Genomic DNA, 18,653 nt, shown 5'->3' on the forward strand with positions numbered 1-18,653 from the left:
AGAATACATCACTGTACACACAGGGACTGGATCATATGCTCAGTTCAGCCAATAAATATTGCAACAGCAGGAGGGCCTTCCGCTCATTACAGTAAACACTGACATGATTAAAGTAAATTGACTGTAAAGTTTTATACAGAAAAACATTGAGGCACTGTAAATCTGAAGGTGTACTGCGAATGTGGTCATGAATTCATTAAGAGTCACCTCATTACCTACCATATGTTACACCAGAACCTACTTAAAGCCTTATCCCTTAAATACATAGACAGGTTTTGTTAATTACATCACTATATAAACAGGTAAATAGCCTTATTGCATTTTATAGCAACTAATAGAAATGGAAAACTGCAGAAGCATAAAAGATTACGGTGGCCATAGCGCTGCCTTGTTTGATATTTCCGAAAGTTGTGACCTTGTAGGATTGAGGTTGACATTACCCTATCTTTCCATAGACTATTAGGTAATGAGCTAATGGAACGTCACAGGAATAAGGGAAGATTTTCCCTCGATAAAAATACCAAAGCACTGGACTAGAAAGCACCATACAGACATTCTCTGCAGCATATCTGCTCCACTACCTGACCTCTGTTGTTTTCTTTTCTTGCTAATGTACAGTGTTGCTGGAGGCGAGAAAGGCAAGATCTTCTGCAGATTGCTGAGTCAAAGATATAGGCTGTGCATAGAAAAAATGCCAAGCCATACACTAAATCATCTTTTTTTAGGAGCAAAAATAAAAGGAAAAAATAATGAATTGTTCAACTCACAAGCTAAACACAATAAAACTTATGAGGAATCTGTTTGTATTCACCTCTTCATATTTACGCTCCACATGAATGGATTATAACATTAAAACCCTGACAGATGTATAGAATAAGGTAACGTAAGGATCTGGGAGATTTTAACAAGGACATATTTGTGATAATTTGAAGATGGGTCCTTCCAGGTATGCAGGGGTTAGTACCTACCAAAACTGGTCCAAGGAAGAACATTGTTACGCCGAGCGCTCCGGGTCCCCGCTCCTCCCCGGAGCGCTCGCTTCTCTCTCGCTACCGCAGCGCTCCGGGCAGCTCCACTGACCCGGTGCGCTGCGATACCGTCTCCAGCCGGGATGCGATTCGCGATGCGGGTAGCGCCCGCTCGCGATGCGCACCCCGGCTCCCGTACCTGACTCGCTCTCCGTCTGTCCTGTCCCGGCGCGCGCGGCCCCGCTCCCTAGGGCGCGCGCGCGCCGGGTCTCTGCGATTTAAAGGGCCACTGCGCCGCTGATTGGCGCAGTGGTTCCAATTAGTGTGTTCACCTGTGCACTCTCTATTTATACTTCCCTTCCCCTTCACTCCCTCGCCGGATCTTGTTGCCATTGTGCCAGTGAAAGCGTTTCCTTGTGTGTTCCTAGCCTGTGTTCCAGACCTCCTGCCGTTGCCCCCGACTACGATCCTTGCTGCCTGCCCCGACCTTCTGCTACGTCCGACCTTGCTTCTGTCTACTCCCTTGTACCGCGCCTATCTTCAGCAGTCAGAGAGGTTGAGCCGTTGCTAGTGGATACGACCTGGTCACTACCGCCGCAGCAAGACCATCCCGCTTTGCGGCGGGCTCTGGTGAAAACCAGTAGTGACTTAGAACCGATCCACTAGCACGGTCCACGCCAATCCCTCTCTGGCACAGAGGATCCACTACCTGCCAGCCGGCATCGTGACAGTAGATCCGGCCATGGATCCCGCTGAAGTTCCTCTGCCAGTTGTCGCCGACCTCACCACGGTGGTCGCCCAGCAGTCACAACAGATAGCGCAACAAGGCCAACAGCTGTCTCAACTGACCGTGATGCTACAGCAGCTACTACCACAGCTTCAGCAATCATCTCCTCCGCCAGCTCCTGCACCTCCTCCGCAGCGAGTGGCCGCTTCTGGTCTACGACTATCCTTGCCGGATAAATTTGATGGGGACTCTAAATTCTGCCGTGGCTTTCTTTCCCAATGTTCCCTGCACTTGGAGATGATGTCGGACCAGTTTCCTACTGAAAGGTCTAAGGTGGCTTTCGTAGTCAGCCTTCTGTCTGGAAAAGCTCTGTCATGGGCCACACCGCTCTGGGACCGCAATGATCCCGTCACTGCCTCTATACACTCCTTCTTCTCGGAAATTCGAAGTGTCTTTGAGGAACCTGCCCGAGCCTCTTCTGCTGAGACTGCCCTGTTGAACCTGGTCCAGGGTAATTCTTCCGTTGGCGAGTACGCCGTACAATTCCGTACTCTTGCTTCAGAATTATCCTGGAATAATGAGGCCCTCTGCGCGACCTTTAAAAAAGGCCTATCCAGCAACATTAAAGATGTTCTGGCCGCACGAGAAATCCCTGCTAACCTACATGAACTCATCCATCTTGCCACTCGCATTGACATGCGTTTTTCCGAAAGGCGTCAGGAGCTCCGCCAGGATATGGACTTTGTTCGCACAAGGCGTTTTTTCTCCCCGGCTCCTCTCTCCTCTGGTCCCCTGCAATCCGTTCCTGTGCCTCCCGCCGTGAAGGCTATGCAGGTCGACCGGTCTCGCCTGACACCTCAAGAGAGGACACGACGCCGCATGGGGAATCTCTGCCTGTACTGTGCCAGTACCGAACACTTCCTGAAGGATTGTCCTATCCGTCCTCCCCGCCTGGAAAGACGTACGCTGACTCCGCACAAAGGTGAGACAGTCCTTGATGTCTACTCTGCTTCTCCACGTCTTACTGTGCCTGTGCGGATATCTGCCTCTGCCTTCTCCTTCTCTACTATGGCCTTCTTGGATTCCGGATCTGCAGGAAATTTTATTTTGGCCTCTCTCGTCAACAGGTTCAACATCCCAGTGACCAGTCTCGCCAGACCCCTCTACATCAATTGTGTAAACAATGAAAGATTGGACTGTACCATACGTTTCCGCACGGAGCCCCTTCTAATGTGCATCGGACCTCATCACGAGAAGATTGAATTTTTGGTCCTCCCCAATTGCACTTCCGAAATCCTCCTTGGACTACCCTGGCTTCAACTCCATTCCCCAACCCTGGATTGATCCACTGGGGAGATCAAGAGTTGGGGGCCCTCTTGTTTCAAGGACTGCCTAAAGCCGGTTCCCAATACCCCTTGCCGTGACTCTGTGGTTCCCCCTGCAACCGGTCTCCCTAAGGCCTATATGGACTTTGCGGATGTTTTTTGCAAAAAACAAGCTGAGACTCTACCTCCTCACAGGCCTTATGATTGTCCTATTGACCTCCTCCCGGGCACTACTCCACCCCGGGGCAGAATCTATCCTCTGTCCGCCCCAGAGACTCTTGCTATGTCGGAGTACATCCAGGAAAATTTAAAAAAAGGCTTTATCCGTAAATCCTCCTCTCCTGCCGGAGCCGGATTTTTCTTTGTGTCCAAAAAAGATGGCTCTCTACGTCCTTGCATTGACTACCGCGGTCTTAATAAAATCACGGTAAAGAACCGCTACCCCCTACCCCTCATCTCTGAACTCTTTGATCGCCTCCAAGGTGCCCACATCTTTACTAAACTGGACTTAAGAGGTGCTTATAATCTCATCCGCATCAGAGAGGGGGATGAATGGAAAACGGCATTTAACACTAGAGATGGACACTTTGAGTATCTGGTCATGCCCTTTGGCCTGTGCAACGCCCCTGCCCTCTTCCAAGACTTTGTTAATGAAATTTTTCGTGATCTCTTATACTCCTGTGTTGTTGTATATCTGGACGATATCCTGATTTTTTCTGCCAATCTAGAAGAACACCGCCAGCATGTCCGTATGGTTCTTCAGAGACTTCGTGACAATCAACTTTATGCCAAGATAGAGAAATGTCTGTTTGAATGCCAATCTCTTCCTTTCCTAGGATACTTGGTCTCTGGCCAGGGACTACAAATGGATCCAGACAAACTCTCTGCCGTCTTAGATTGGCCACGCCCCTCCGGACTCCGTGCTATCCAACGTTTTTTGGGGTTCGCCAATTATTACAGGCAATTTATTCCACATTTTTCTACCGTTGTGGCCCCTATCGTGGCTTTAACCAAAAAAAATGCCAATCCCAAGTCTTGGCCTCCTCAAGCGGAAGACGCCTTTAAACGGCTCAAGTCTGCCTTTTCTTCGGCTCCCGTGCTCTCCAGACCTGACCCATCTAAACCCTTCCTATTGGAGGTTGATGCCTCCTCTGTAGGAGCTGGAGCGGTCCTTCTACAAAAAAATTCTTCCGGGCATGCTGTTACTTGTGGTTTTTTTTCTAGGACCTTCTCTCCGGCGGAGAGGAACTACTCCATCGGGGATCGAGAGCTTCTAGCCATTAAATTAGCACTTGAGGAATGGAGGCATCTGTTGGAGGGATCAAGATTTCCAGTTATTATTTACACCGATCACAAGAACCTCTCCTATCTCCAGTCTGCCCAACGGCTGAATCCTCGCCAGGCCAGGTGGTCTCTGTTCTTTGCCCGATTTAACTTTGAAATTCACTTTCGGCCTGCCGATAAGAACATTAGGGCCGATGCTCTCTCTCGTTCCTCGGATGCCTCGGAAGTTGAACTCTCTCCGCAACACATCATTCCTCCTGACTGCCTGATTTCCACTTCTCCAGCCTCCATCAGGCAAACTCCTCCAGGAAAGACCTTCGTCTCTCCACGCCAACGCCTCGGAATCCTCAAATGGGGTCACTCCTCCCATCTCGCAGGTCATGCAGGCATCAAGAAATCTGTGCAACTCATCTCTCGCTTCTATTGGTGGCCGACTCTGGAGACAGATGTCGTGGACTTTGTGCGAGCCTGCACTGTCTGTGCCCGGGATAAGACTCCTCGCCAGAAGCCCGCTGGTTTTCTTCATCCTCTGCCTGTCCCTGAACAGCCTTGGTCTCTGATTGGTATGGATTTTATTACAGACCTACCCCCATCCCGTGGCAACACTGTTGTTTGGGTGGTCGTTGATCGATTTTCCAAGATGGCACATTTCATCCCTCTCCCTGGTCTTCCTTCAGCGCCTCAGTTGGCTAAACAATTTTTTGTACACATTTTTCGTCTTCACGGGTTGCCCACACAGATAGTCTCGGATAGAGGCGTCCAATTCGTGTCAAAATTCTGGAGGGCTCTCTGTAAACAACTCAAGATTAAATTAAACTTTTCTTCTGCATATCATCCTCAATCCAATGGACAAGTAGAAAGAATTAACCAGGTCTTGGGTGATTATTTACGACATTTTGTTTCCTCCCGCCAGGATGATTGGGCAGATCTTCTACCATGGGCCGAATTCTCGTATAACTTTAGAGTCTCTGAATCTTCCTCCAAATCTCCATTTTTCGTGGTGTACGGCCGTCACCCTCTTCCCCCCCTCCCTACTCCCTTGCCCTCTGGTTTGCCCGCTGTAGATGAAGTGACTCATGATCTTTCCACCATATGGAAAGAGACCCAAGATTCTCTTTTACAGGCTTCATCTCGCATGAAAAAGTTTGCCGATAAGAAAAGAAGAGCTCCCCCCATTTTTGCTCCCGGAGACAAGGTATGGCTCTCCGCTAAATATGTCCGCTTTCGTGTCCCCAGTTACAAACTGGGTCCACGCTATCTTGGTCCTTTCAAAGTCTTGTGCCAAATTAATCCTGTCTCTTACAAACTTCTTCTTCCTCCTTCTCTCCGTATTCCTAATGCCTTTCATGTCTCTCTTCTTAAACCACTCATCATCAACCGTTTCTCTCCCAAGTTAGTTTCTCCCACTCCTGTCTCCGGTTCTTCTGACGTCTTCTCGGTGAAAGAGATACTGGCCTCCAAGACGATCAGAGGAAAAAAGTTCTTTTTGGTGGATTGGGAGGGCTGTGGACCTGAAGAGAGATCCTGGGAACCTGAGGACAACATCCTAGACAAAAGTCTGCTCCTCAGGTTCTCAGGCTCTAAGAAGAGGGGGAGACCCAAGGGGGGGGGTACTGTTACGCCGAGCGCTCCGGGTCCCCGCTCCTCCCCGGAGCGCTCGCTTCTCTCTCGCTACCGCAGCGCTCCGGGCAGCTCCACTGACCCGGTGCGCTGCGATACCGTCTCCAGCCGGGATGCGATTCGCGATGCGGGTAGCGCCCGCTCGCGATGCGCACCCCGGCTCCCGTACCTGACTCGCTCTCCGTCTGTCCTGTCCCGGCGCGCGCGGCCCCGCTCCCTAGGGCGCGCGCGCGCCGGGTCTCTGCGATTTAAAGGGCCACTGCGCCGCTGATTGGCGCAGTGGTTCCAATTAGTGTGTTCACCTGTGCACTCCCTATTTATACTTCACTTCCCCTTCACTCCCTCGCCGGATCTTGTTGCCATTGTGCCAGTGAAAGCGTTTCCTTGTGTGTTCCTAGCCTGTGTTCCAGACCTCCTGCCGTTGCCCCCGACTACGATCCTTGCTGCCTGCCCCGACCTTCTGCTACGTCCGACCTTGCTTCTGTCTACTCCCTTGTACCGCGCCTATCTTCAGCAGTCAGAGAGGTTGAGCCGTTGCTAGTGGATACGACCTGGTCACTACCGCCGCAGCAAGACCATCCCGCTTTGCGGCGGGCTCTGGTGAAAACCAGTAGTGACTTAGAACCGATCCACTAGCACGGTCCACGCCAATCCCTCTCTGGCACAGAGGATCCACTACCTGCCAGCCGGCATCGTGACAAACATCAGGTGACCCAGAAACAAGATCATGGACATCCAAGTCTCATTGATGCATTGTAGTGCACAGGTAACATGTCTAGTCTGCTCCCTCAAAAGATCTGCTGTAGCCCAAATTACTGAAAAGCTAATGTTGACTATGATATAGATGTCAAAACAGACTACACAGTGCAACTTGCTCTAAATGGGTCCACCATTGAAATCTTCAGAACTAGAACACAGAGCGATGGAAGAACATAGCCCTAGGATGCCTTATGAGAGCAAGACAAGCTGGTAGAGTCAATGTGATGCTCTGGGCAATGTTCCACTAGAAAACCTTGGGTATGTTGATCATATGGGGGGAGATTATTCAAAACCTGTGCAGAGGAAGAGTGGTGCAGTTGCCCATAGCAACCAATCAGATTGGTTCTTTCATTTTCCACAGGCCTCTTTATGTTACTTTGTCATGTACCACCTAGCTAACCATTTTTGCAGACCAGGTGTACTGTACTCCTTCATGAAAACAGTATTATCTAATGGCAGTGGCCCCTTTACAATGAAATAATTGTTACGTAAATATTTGAGGATGAAGAACTCCAATCATAGACTTCCCCTTCAAATTCCCCAGATCTTAACGCCTTTGAACACGTGTTGGAGAGTCCTTAATGAGTCCTTGAGGCCGGTTTTGATGGAACAAGGAAAACTTTCACAATATTAGGTATTTAGATGTTATGACTGATAGGTATATAATTCACAAAGATTGATACAAATCATGGTTAACTTTATGGGAGTTCTTTGACTAAAGATACTAAAATAAAACTTAAAAAGCGCTACATTTCACTTTCTAGGTGTATGCATACTAAATATATGGCCTAAAGGAGCATACCAGGCAATGCACTGAATCACAGTGACAGTAAATACATTCCTTTCTTGACAGGATGCTGATGTATACCTGGGCACACATCAGTATAGCTATGTGAACCCAGACTTACCTTTTTAAGGCCTTTTTACAACTGTGTGAGAGAAAAAATTTAGTGATTTTCCCACAAGAACCAATCACAGGTCAGGTTTCACTTTACGAGCGCTCGTTAGCTGAGCTGTGATTGGTCATTGGGAAAATCACTCAGTTTGATAAATCTGGGCCATATATACAATACAACAGAAGAAAGCAAATAACAGTGTCCAACATATTTAACCCCTTAACGACTACGGACGTAAATGTACATCCTGGTTTGGCGGGATTTCCCGCACCAGGACGTACATTTCCGTCCTGTGTATGACCGCAAGAATCGGAAGGGTGCTCGCGTCATACACGGCAGGTTCCAGCTGCTAGCAGCGGCCGGGGACCCGCTCGTAATGGCCGACATCCACGATTGCGCGGATGTCTGCCATTAACCCCTCAGATGCCGTGATTAATACAGATCACAGCATCTGCGTCATTGCGGTACTTTGATTGGATGATCGGATCGCCCGCAGTGCTGCCGCGGCGATTCGATCAACCAGCATGTCAGCCGGAGGTCCCCTCACCTGGCTCCGGCCGTCTCCCGGGTCTTCTGCTCTGGTCTGAGATCGAGCAGACCAGAGCAGAAGATCACCGATAATACTGAGCAGTGCTGTGTCACAGTATTAGCAATCAAAGGATTGCTATAGATAGTCCCCTAAGGGGACATAAAAAGTGTAAAAAAAAGTTAAAAAATGTAAAAAAAAAGTGAAAAAAAAGTGAAAAACCCCCTCCCCAATAAAAATTGTCAGTTTTTCCCATTTTATCCCCAAAAAGCGTAATTTTTTTTAAATAAACATATTTGGTATCACCGCGTGCATAAATGTCCGAACTATCAAAATATAATGTTAATCATCCCGTATGGTGAATGGCGTAAAAAAAAGTCCAAAAATGCTGCTTTTTTATCACATTTAATTTAAAAAAAAATTTAAAAAATGATCTAAAAGTTTTATATATGCAAATGTAGTATCTAAAAAAAAAGTACAGATGACGGCACAAAAAATGAAAAAGTTATAGGTGGTCAAAATAGGGCGATTTTAGATTACTGATTTTGTACAAAAAGTTTTAGATTTTTTTTAAGCGGTACAAAAATAGAAAAGTATCTAGCCATGGGTATCATTTTAATCGTATTGACCCACAGAATAGAGAACACATATCATTTTTAGTGTTGAGCGGCATAGGCCATATTCGAATTCGCGAATATTCGCGAATATATGGACGAATATTCGCCATATTCGCGAATATTCGCATATTCGTAATGTTCTCGTTTTATTTTCGCATATGAGAATATTCACGTGTGCGAAAATTAACATATGCAAAAATTTGTATATATAAAAATTAACATAGGCTAAAATTCGCATATGTGAATATTATCAAATGCAAATTTTCGCATATGCGAAAATTCGCACGCCAATCTCACACAGTAGTATTAGAGCCTTCTTACACCACATAAGCTGGAAGCAGAGAGGGATGATCACTGTGATGTGTACTGTGAAAAAAAAAAAAACAATATTCGTAATTACGAATATATAGCGCTATATTCGCGAATATTCACGAATTCGCGAATATGCGATATTCGCGAATAATATTCGAATTGCGAATATTCGCGAGCAACACTAATCATTTTTACCGTAAATTGTACAGTGTGAAAACGAACCACTCCAAAATGTGCACAATTGTGGTTTTCATTTAAATTTCCTCCCTAAAAAAAATATTTTTGGGGTTCGCCGTACATTTTATGCTAAAGTCACAGAGCACATTACATATTTGAAACAATTAATTAATAAATGTCTATCCAGTATTCAAGATCCTGAGCCTCAACTTTCCTTTTAATCACAAACATGATTCTGCCAGAGCTTCTCATATAAAGAACCAAAGATGCAAACCTCTATGGTCAAAAGTACAAAGACTCCTAGCAAGGAGCAAAGGAAGGACAGCACATCGCTCTAAAAGACCTGGATCGGTGGACATGCCCAAAGAAGATGAACAAAATCAGCCCCTGGGGCTCTTTACCTAAGACAATCAGAGGAAGACAGCCATTGCATTCTAAACAGTCTCAAGGTGATCAGATAGGATTGGTGAATTATATTCAATTGTAACATTATATTGTTAGCTTCCGGAGAAACATAATGGTGTGACTCCATGGCCTCCTCCCGATCCTCATCTTGTAACTCAGGAATGACTAAGGACCATTTATCCCAAACAGGCAGAGGGTGAGCAGAGGTGGTCACAGACAGCAAATGAGCATACAGACCAAATGCTAACCTCCGAGGGCCCTGGGAGGGGAAGAAACCTATTTATGAAAAAAGGAGATAAACATGTCTTCTCCAACATTAAGAAAATGTGATTGCAAAATACTACATAGCTGAAGATACCAAAATAATTGGGTGCAAGGCACCTAAAACTTTGCCTGCAACTGTGCAAAAGAAACAAAAATTGTTGGTCGTGTTAATCCCTGATAGAATGCTAACTATATGACACCCAAAAGAAAGGGTCCCCACCTAGGAGCAACATAGAACTATAATTGCTGTGCCATAGTCGTAATTCTTCAAGGGCATGAGAGGTCTGACACCTTTTTGGTGTGCTGCCTGGCTGACCTAGCTAATTTATTGAGAGGAGACATTTCCAAGGAGCAGCTAGAGCCTTTGGCCTCCAGAAAACCCAATAAACGTGTAGGACTGACTACATGAGCTAAGTGACTTTCAGAATTAGGCATATATGTAGATTGCTTCGATTAGTATGATATAGCTGCCCTATTAAGTAGTACAAAAAGAAGTAATGCAGTTCCCTACAAACTCTTAGGCATATTCACATACACTTTCAAGTAACCAAAACTCCCATTAGCCATTAGTATTATCGGCTAAGAGAAATGGCTGCACAGTTTAGTTGCAGAGTACTTGAAACTAGGGATGTTCCAATACTAGTATCGGTATTGGGGCCGATACCAGGTATTTGCATGGCATCGGGGGCTAGTCTAATGTCCACAATACCAAAGCCGATACCTGGTGGAGTACTCCGCTGCCCCGTTCTCTGATTCGCATCACTGCCACTGCCCCGTTCTGCTGTCCCCATCACTGCCGCTGTCCCCTTCTGCTGTCCACATCATGGCATCTTATGGAGGAGCATGTGACACACACGTCACTCCACCTCCTCCACTGCACCCAGCGCAATGCTATGGAGGAAGCAGAGTGACGTGAATGTCACGTGCTCCTCCATTGGACTCCATGATGCAGACGGCAGAATGGGGCAGCGGCAGTTATAAGTACGGGAGAACGTGTTGCGGAGTGGCGACAGGTACAAGTGAGCAACTGCAAGGGGGTGTCCTTCTGGGTACAAGGAGGGGTCCTGCTGGCTACAAGGGGGGGAGGTCCTGCTGGCTACAAGGGGTGTCCTGCTGTCTACAGGAGAGCTGCTACCAAGGTCTGTAGGGGGGCTGCGGTCTACAGGGGGCTGCTACTAATGTCTGCAGGGGGGTTGCTGTCTACAAGGGGTGGTGCTGTCTACAAGGGGGCTGCTGCTAATGTCTACAACTATCTATACTACCTACAATGGGATACTACATACTATTAAAGGCAATCTTACAGCAGAGTCACCTGCACTAACTTGAATTTATAGGTAGATAGTGCAGGTGATCCGGTTTCTACCATGTGCTCATCATGTGAACATCAGCGCAATTGCTTCGGAGACATTGGTCTCACCACCAATGCAAATTCCCTATTCTGCCCAATGGAGAAGAGATAATTCTTGTCTCATACTAGAGTACAACAGCCGCATTCCACACAACAAGGAACCCACATATCAGCACGGTAAGCAGCGCCAGAAACCGGGTCACCCTGGTGTCAGATTTCCTTTAAAATATAAATACTTGTAATTGGTATCAGAGAATACTAGAATTAAAGCATTGGTACTCATACTCGGTCTTAAAAAAATGGTATTGGAACATCCCTACTTGAAACCCTTCTCTGTCCCCTCACTAATTCTGAGATAGTACCACATTTACCAGTGGAAAATAAAAGGTATCCCAGCTCTTGGCTTATAATACACATTTTCCCAAGAATTTCTTTGTTCAGAATTTTAAGAAAAAGTTGCCTAGTAATTTGTGTTTATTAACGGATCCTCTACGAATATCTATAATAATGTTACATATGTAATAATTTTATTGATAAAGCTGAACCTTTAATATAAAAAAAAAAAACACACATCCGATAGCATTCAGCAATGGAAAGAATATCTAAGCAAAATATTATGTTCTGACAGATTTTTTCCACAACAGTTATTTTGGTCATTTCATTTAGTCTGAAGCTTGGAAATGATTTTGTAAGTTAGGAGAGCAACTCTCACATTCAAGGATAAGTCGAACAGTCTAGTTTATCCTCTACAATATGTCAAGAGATTCAGTCTATGGTACCTCCAGACACACTTTTTTTTAAATCCAAATCCTCTTTTCCATCTTTCTTTCAAAACTGACCTTCATTTTGATCTTATGTTTTCTTCTTTATAGATAAACTCCTTCAGTGGCTACAAAAATTCACTGCTTTTTAAAGTCAATGGGCAGAATATTTGGTGAACTGAAATAAGGGAGTAACTGCAACTAACTTCAGTTTCTGATACAATTACGACTCTTTTGGTCCTTTTGGATATCACAATTGTGGGAACAAAGAAAAATTGCATAATATATATATATATATATATATATATATATATATATATATATATGCAGTATTCCTTTGGATTTGGCAAATTATTTTTGTTTTACCCAAGATAAGCAACACAAGACATACAGTATCTAAGTTCTGCTTATTTCCAAGGAACTGACATGCTGACTTGACTAGGGGTAGCCAAGACCTGATTGTAAAATGTATCTATCTATCTATCTATCTATCTATCTATCTATCTATATATATATATATATATATATATATAAATATATATATATATATATATACATATATATGTAATATATATATGTAATATATGTATATATATATATATATATATATATATATATTACAGTCTTACAATCAGGTCTTGGCTACCCCTAGTCAAGTCAGCATGTCAGTTCCTTGGAAATAAGCAGAACTTAGATACTGTATGTCTTGTGTTGCTTATCTTGTGTAAAACAAAAATAATTTGCCAAATCCAACATGTTATATCTGACAAAAGTCATTGACCATGATAGGGATAATAAACACAGATTGTTGAATTTGAAGAACTTGATAAAAATATAGGGGGACATTTATCAAGCCCCACCAATGGCACAAATTCATTAAAGTTGCACATTTTGTGCATAAATAATAATGTTCAACTCATCATTTCTTTGCAAAAATATGCAGCTTTAGAGGATTTACAACACTCGTACCAAGGGAGTGTCCAGGAGACTGGAAGAGGGTTTAATCTCGAATGGAAGGTGCGAGCCAAATTGCGAGACCTAAAGTTGCAGAAATATACACCACTTCTATAGGTGGTGTATATTTCTGCATCCGGCGCAACAGCAGCCACAGGATTTACTAAAAGGCCTGCACGAAGCACTGTGTGCATCTGGAAAAAGACAATCTTTTTTGCCATCTTTTGTACTATAAAACTGACAAATAGTGGAAGTTTTTTGGTACAGAAACAAACAACAAAATATTTTTTTTTTATTTACAACTGTTCCTGCATTTATTGTAGTAGTAAAATTTGAGCATAAAAAATAAATAGGGTAAAATGTACATTCAAGATCTATTGTTCACTTAAGAAAAATCTTCACTTACAAGATATCAGCTCTAAGAATCTGACAGAGAATTAGCATGTCATCATGTTAAGTCCTGTAGAAAGTTTCATTATCACCCAAAGTCACACAAGAGCAGAGCACCGAGTCACTAATCCAATAGTTACTGCTCAATATTTTCTTGATGAATTCTCACTTTCTATATGCATAAAATCAAAACCAAGCTCCCCGGCAATCGATTGTGTCCAGAGAAATATACTGCGAGCTCCGGAGCTAATTACAATGTTTGATTAAAGCATAAACACAAAACAACCATCTTGGAAAATAAAGTCAGACACACAAATTCTCAAATTATTGACATCTACGAATGCAAGAGTATGGCACTTTAGAGAGTTTAGCCTATGAAGCTATGAACAAAATGACAAAAATATATATACACATTAATAAAAATCCTATTCAACTTATATTGAATAAAATCACTAAAGTAAATTAGTTTAAACATAACTTTCTGCATTTTAGTGATATTTTTAAAATAAAGCAAATAAAAAAAATAACAATAAATAGAACAAATACTTTCCTACCTTTAAAATAATGGTTCACGTGGGAGACACCTGAGCAGCTGCAATGTGTTACCTTTAGTTTCCTCTTCTGCCTCTGGAATAGGCTTCGTTTCTTGAACTCATTAGAAGTTATATACGGAGATATCAATGGCAGCCCTTGGACTCACATAGCAAATACCTGCATGATCTCTTTATTCCATGTCCGTTAGGGTTTCTTGCCTATCCTATTGCAAACACTTTTGTGTTTTCCATAAAGCATGCGCTGTGTAAACATAGATCTCCCATGCTTTAATGAGACAAATTTAACAGCACTTAGGATAAGCCTAGAAGTCCTCTTAAAAACACAGCAAGGTTTTTTCACTCCCTTTTTTTATTGGGCATGAAATCTTTTGCAATGTGATCCTTCCATAAGAAGAAAGCCAGGAATGTTGTCCCATCACAGTTGGCTATTGTATAACGAGTGACACCAGAAAGTATGTTGTTCTTTAGAACTGTTAATCTAGAGACGCATTCTTCATTATCACACAACAAACCATCTCGTCCACAGGAAACAGTAACGTTAATTACCTGTGTCAAAATATATTTGCTTGAGTGAGATTGACAATGACTAAATTAACAGAAGTGTTGTAGCGTGGAATGCTTAATAAGCTTAAGAGGTTAGATGGTCAATGCTAGTTAAAACAAGAAAGCAAGTCGCAGGATTTCGTTTCTTAGCTTTCAACAATTATATAGTAAACAGAGCCTTTGGAGAGGGTCATTAGTTTTGTTCTTCTGAAAGCAGACTATTTCCAAGTCATCAAAAGAACATTGTTTTTTTGTTTTGATTGCAAATAATTATAAGTCTCCAATTAATCAGACAGAAGAACATTGGAGTCTTCTGTATAGGATGAAATTCAATGACAAAATATGATAAATATTAATCTTGCACACACTGCAGATAATTAAGACAATTATGTTCATTCAAATATTATGTTCAAAATGTCCTTATTGTAACATCTTTACACAATACAATCACAATGACTACCAGGGGTTTGCATGCCAGATGGCATTCAATCAAGCCCCCTCTCCACTCGCACCCCAACCAGGGGCAGATGCAGAGTCTAGTCTCGGGAGGGGAACTATAAGAGTTTTGTGCGGTGGTAATGATCTACTGCTATGGCCTATAAGCCATAGCAGTTGATCCCGGGACCAGAGGAGCGGTGGTCAGAGCACCGAAGCTGACTTGCTGCTGGTAACTTACCATACACGTGTCCTGCTGCTCCGCTCCTCTGTTCCTATGAGCGCACGCATGGGACATTAGTGACATCTCCCGGCAGCCCCTGTGTTTTAAAACTTAAAGGGGTACTCCATACTCCTTTGGATAGAGGATAAGATGTCTTAGCGCCGGAGTACCCCCTTAACGTGGGGGCCGCAGAAAGGTAACTGAGACATCCTTGTGTACCGAAAAGATCTTTCGGGACACAGGGATGTCCTAAATTCTAATGTGGGAAATTAATCGGGGGAAGATTAACTTCCCCCGGGATCTGCCACTGACCCCACCATTTGCATACAAAGGTATAAATCTTAGTTTTTCCAAAAAGGGATAAGGATTTTAACTCCTGGACACCCCACAACATAGCTATATTGGCCTTGATGACACCGTTTTTCTTTTCTTTAGTTTTCATTACATTTCCATCTATCTAGCAATAGGTTTGTTGTATTCTGAATGATAATGCTTTGCGGTACACAGGGTATTGAAAAAATTATATGCGCTGTTATTTTTTTAAGGGGTGAGGGGATGGAATTGTTAAATTTTTTTTGTTTTTTTTGTTTTGGGTTTTGTATTTTGAGTGTTCACATGCAGTATAAATAATATGTTAATGTTATTGTGTGTGCCAGTATGATTAGGGCAATAGCAAATCTAACACACTGCACAGTATATGTGTTTCTTTGTTGCTATATTCTAGAATCCATATTTTTTTTCTTTTTACATTAAAAGAGTTGTGCTAGTGTCTGAATTTATGCAACATGAATTGACATTTCATTAGTACTATTTGAGGGTGGGGTAAATATGACTTTTTTTTTTATCAGACTTCGAGTGGCACAAACAAAAATATCAATATAGACTTGCATGGAGTGGCGGGGCCATGATGTCACAAGGGGTGTGGCCAACTCCCACAGCGTGAACACAGCGTTCAGAACATTTATTTCCGAACGCTAGCCAGTGGAGTACCCCTTTAAGCATGAGCATACTGCCCCTTGGCTAGGTTTCTACACAGGTTTCTTTCTGGCATATTTTAGCAAACTGCCATTGCAGTTTTTGAGCCAAAGCCAGAAGTGTATTTAACCCCTTAAGGACCAAGGACGTACCGGTACGTCCTTGGTCCTGCTCTTCTGATATAACGCGGGGTTACACAGTAACCCCGCGTCATATCATGGCAGGCCCGGCGTCATAGTGAAGCCGGGACCCGCCTCTAATAGCGCGCAGCGCCGATCGCGGCGCCGCGCGCTATTAACCCTTTAGCCGCGCACTCAGAGCTGAGCCGCGCGGCTAAAAGTGAAAGTGAAAGTTCCCGGCTAGCTCAGTCGGGCTGTTCGGGATAGCCGCGGCTAATCGCGGCATCCCGAACAGCTGACAGGACAGCGGGAGGGCCCCTTCCTGCCTCCTTGCTGTCCGATCGCCGAATGACTGCTCAGTGCCTGAGATCCAGGCATGAGCAGTCATCCGGCAGAATCGTTGATCACTGGTTTCTTATGAGAAACCAGTGATCAACATAGAAGATCAGTGTGTGCAGTGTTATAGGTCCCTATGGGACCTATAACACTGCAAAAAAAAAGTGAAAAAAAAAAGTGAATAAAGATCATTTAACTCCTCCCCTATTAAAAGTTTGAATCACCCCCCTTTTCCAATAAAAAAAAAACACAGTGTAAAAAAAAAAAAAATAAACATATGTGGTATCACCGCGTGCGGAAATGTCCAAATTATAAAAATATATCATTAATTAAACCGCTCGGTCAATGGTGTGCGCGCAAAAAAATTCCGAAGTCCAAAATAGTGCATTTTTGGTCACTTTTTATATCATTTAAAAATGAATAAAAAGTGATCAATAAGTCCTATCAATGCAAAAATGGTACCGTTAAAAACTTCAGATCACGGCGCAAAAAATGAGCCCTCATACCGCCCCATACACGGAAAAATAAAAAAGTTATAGGGGTCAGAAGATGACAATTTTAAACGTATTAATTTTCCTGCATGTAGTTATGATTTTTTCCAGAAGTCCGACAAAATCAAACCTATATAAGTAGGGTATCATTTTAATTGTATGGACCTACAGAATACATATCAGGTGTCATTTTTACCGAAAAATGTACTACGTAGAAACGGAAGCCCCCAAAAGTTACAAAACAGCGTTTTTTTTTCAATTTTGTCGCACAATGATTTTTTTCCCCGCTTCACCATAGATTTTTGGGCAAAATGACTGACCTCATTACAAAGTAGAATTGGTGGCGCAAAAAATAAGCCATCATATGGATTTTTAGGTGTAAATTTGAAAGAGTTATGATTTTTTAAAGGCAAGGAGCAAAAAACGAAAATGCAAAAACGGAAAAACCTCCGGTCCTTAAGGGGTTAAAAGAAATGGGAAATATAAAGGAAGGACTTATACTTCTCCTCCCTTATGGATCCAGTTCTGACTTTGGCTCAAAAACTGCAGTGGAAGATTTCCAAAAAAAATGCCAGAAAAAAATGTGTGTGGAAACCTAGCCCTATAGTGTCATAATATAGCCTCAGCATTCAGCATCAAATTAAAAGTACATTTGACAACAATCTACATATATAAATCAGTGTAAAAGTGAAAACAAAGTTCAGAGTGTTTTGTGAACCATTATTAACGTGTATCTAAAGATTCAGGTGGAGATTTATCAAAACCTGTCCAGAGGAGAAATTGACCAGTTGCCCATAGCAACCAATCAGATCACTCCTTAAAACCTTAAGGACCAGGGTTTTTTCAGTTTTTGCACTTTCCTTTTTTCCTCTTTACCTTAAAAAAAATCATAACTCTTTCAATTTTGCACTTAAAAATCCACATGATGGCTTATTTTTTGCGCCACCAATTCTACTTTGTAATGACATCAATTTTACCCAAAAATCTATGGCAAAACGAAAAAAAATCATTGTGAGACAAAATTGGAAAAAAAACACCATTTTGTAAATTTTGGGGGCTTCTGTTTCTACGCAGTGCATTTTTCGGTAAAAATGACACCTTCTCTTTATTCTGTAGGTCCATATGATTAAAATGATACCTTACTTATATAGATTTGATTTTATACATGCAGGAAAATGCATACGTTTAAAATTGTCATCTTCTGACCCATATAACTTTTTTATTTTTCTGCATATGGGGCAGTTTGAGGGCTAATTTTTTGATCGGAAGTTTTTAATTTTTTTTAATTGACTTGATCTGAAGTTTTTAGCGGTACCATTTTTGTATTGATCGGACTTGTTGATCGCTTTTTATTCATTTTTTCATGATGCAAAAAGTGACCAAAAAGTTACCAAAAATGCTATATTTTGGAATTTGGATTTTTTTTTGCCCGTGCGCCATTGACTGTGTGGTTTAATTAATTATATATTTTTATAATTCTGACATTTCCGCACGCGGTGATACCACATGTTTATTTTTATTTTTATTTACACTTTTTTTTTATGGGAAAAGGGGGATGATTCAAACTTTTATTATGGGAGCGGTTAAATGATCTTTATTCACTTTTTTTTTTTTTGCAATGTTATAGCTCCCGTAGGGGGCTAT

At 42.8% G+C, this 18,653-nt stretch overlaps 1 protein-coding gene across 1 annotated transcript in view; it reads right to left on the bottom strand.

Moving 5' to 3' along the window:
• The window catches only part of LOC130308040 (protein FAM240B-like), a 90,655-nt gene extending 76,632 nt beyond the window's left edge, over positions 1-14,023 (bottom strand). The window contains exon 1 of the mRNA XM_056552213.1: positions 13,888-14,023. The gene's annotated coding sequence lies outside the window, so the exon portion shown is untranslated. The remainder of the gene's footprint in view (positions 1-13,887) is intronic.
• Positions 14,024-18,653: the final 4,630 nt, after the last annotated feature.

Source organism: Hyla sarda, chromosome 1 (assembly GCF_029499605.1).
Source record: "Hyla sarda isolate aHylSar1 chromosome 1, aHylSar1.hap1, whole genome shotgun sequence".
NCBI classification, from domain to species: Eukaryota; Metazoa; Chordata; class Amphibia; order Anura; family Hylidae; genus Hyla; species Hyla sarda.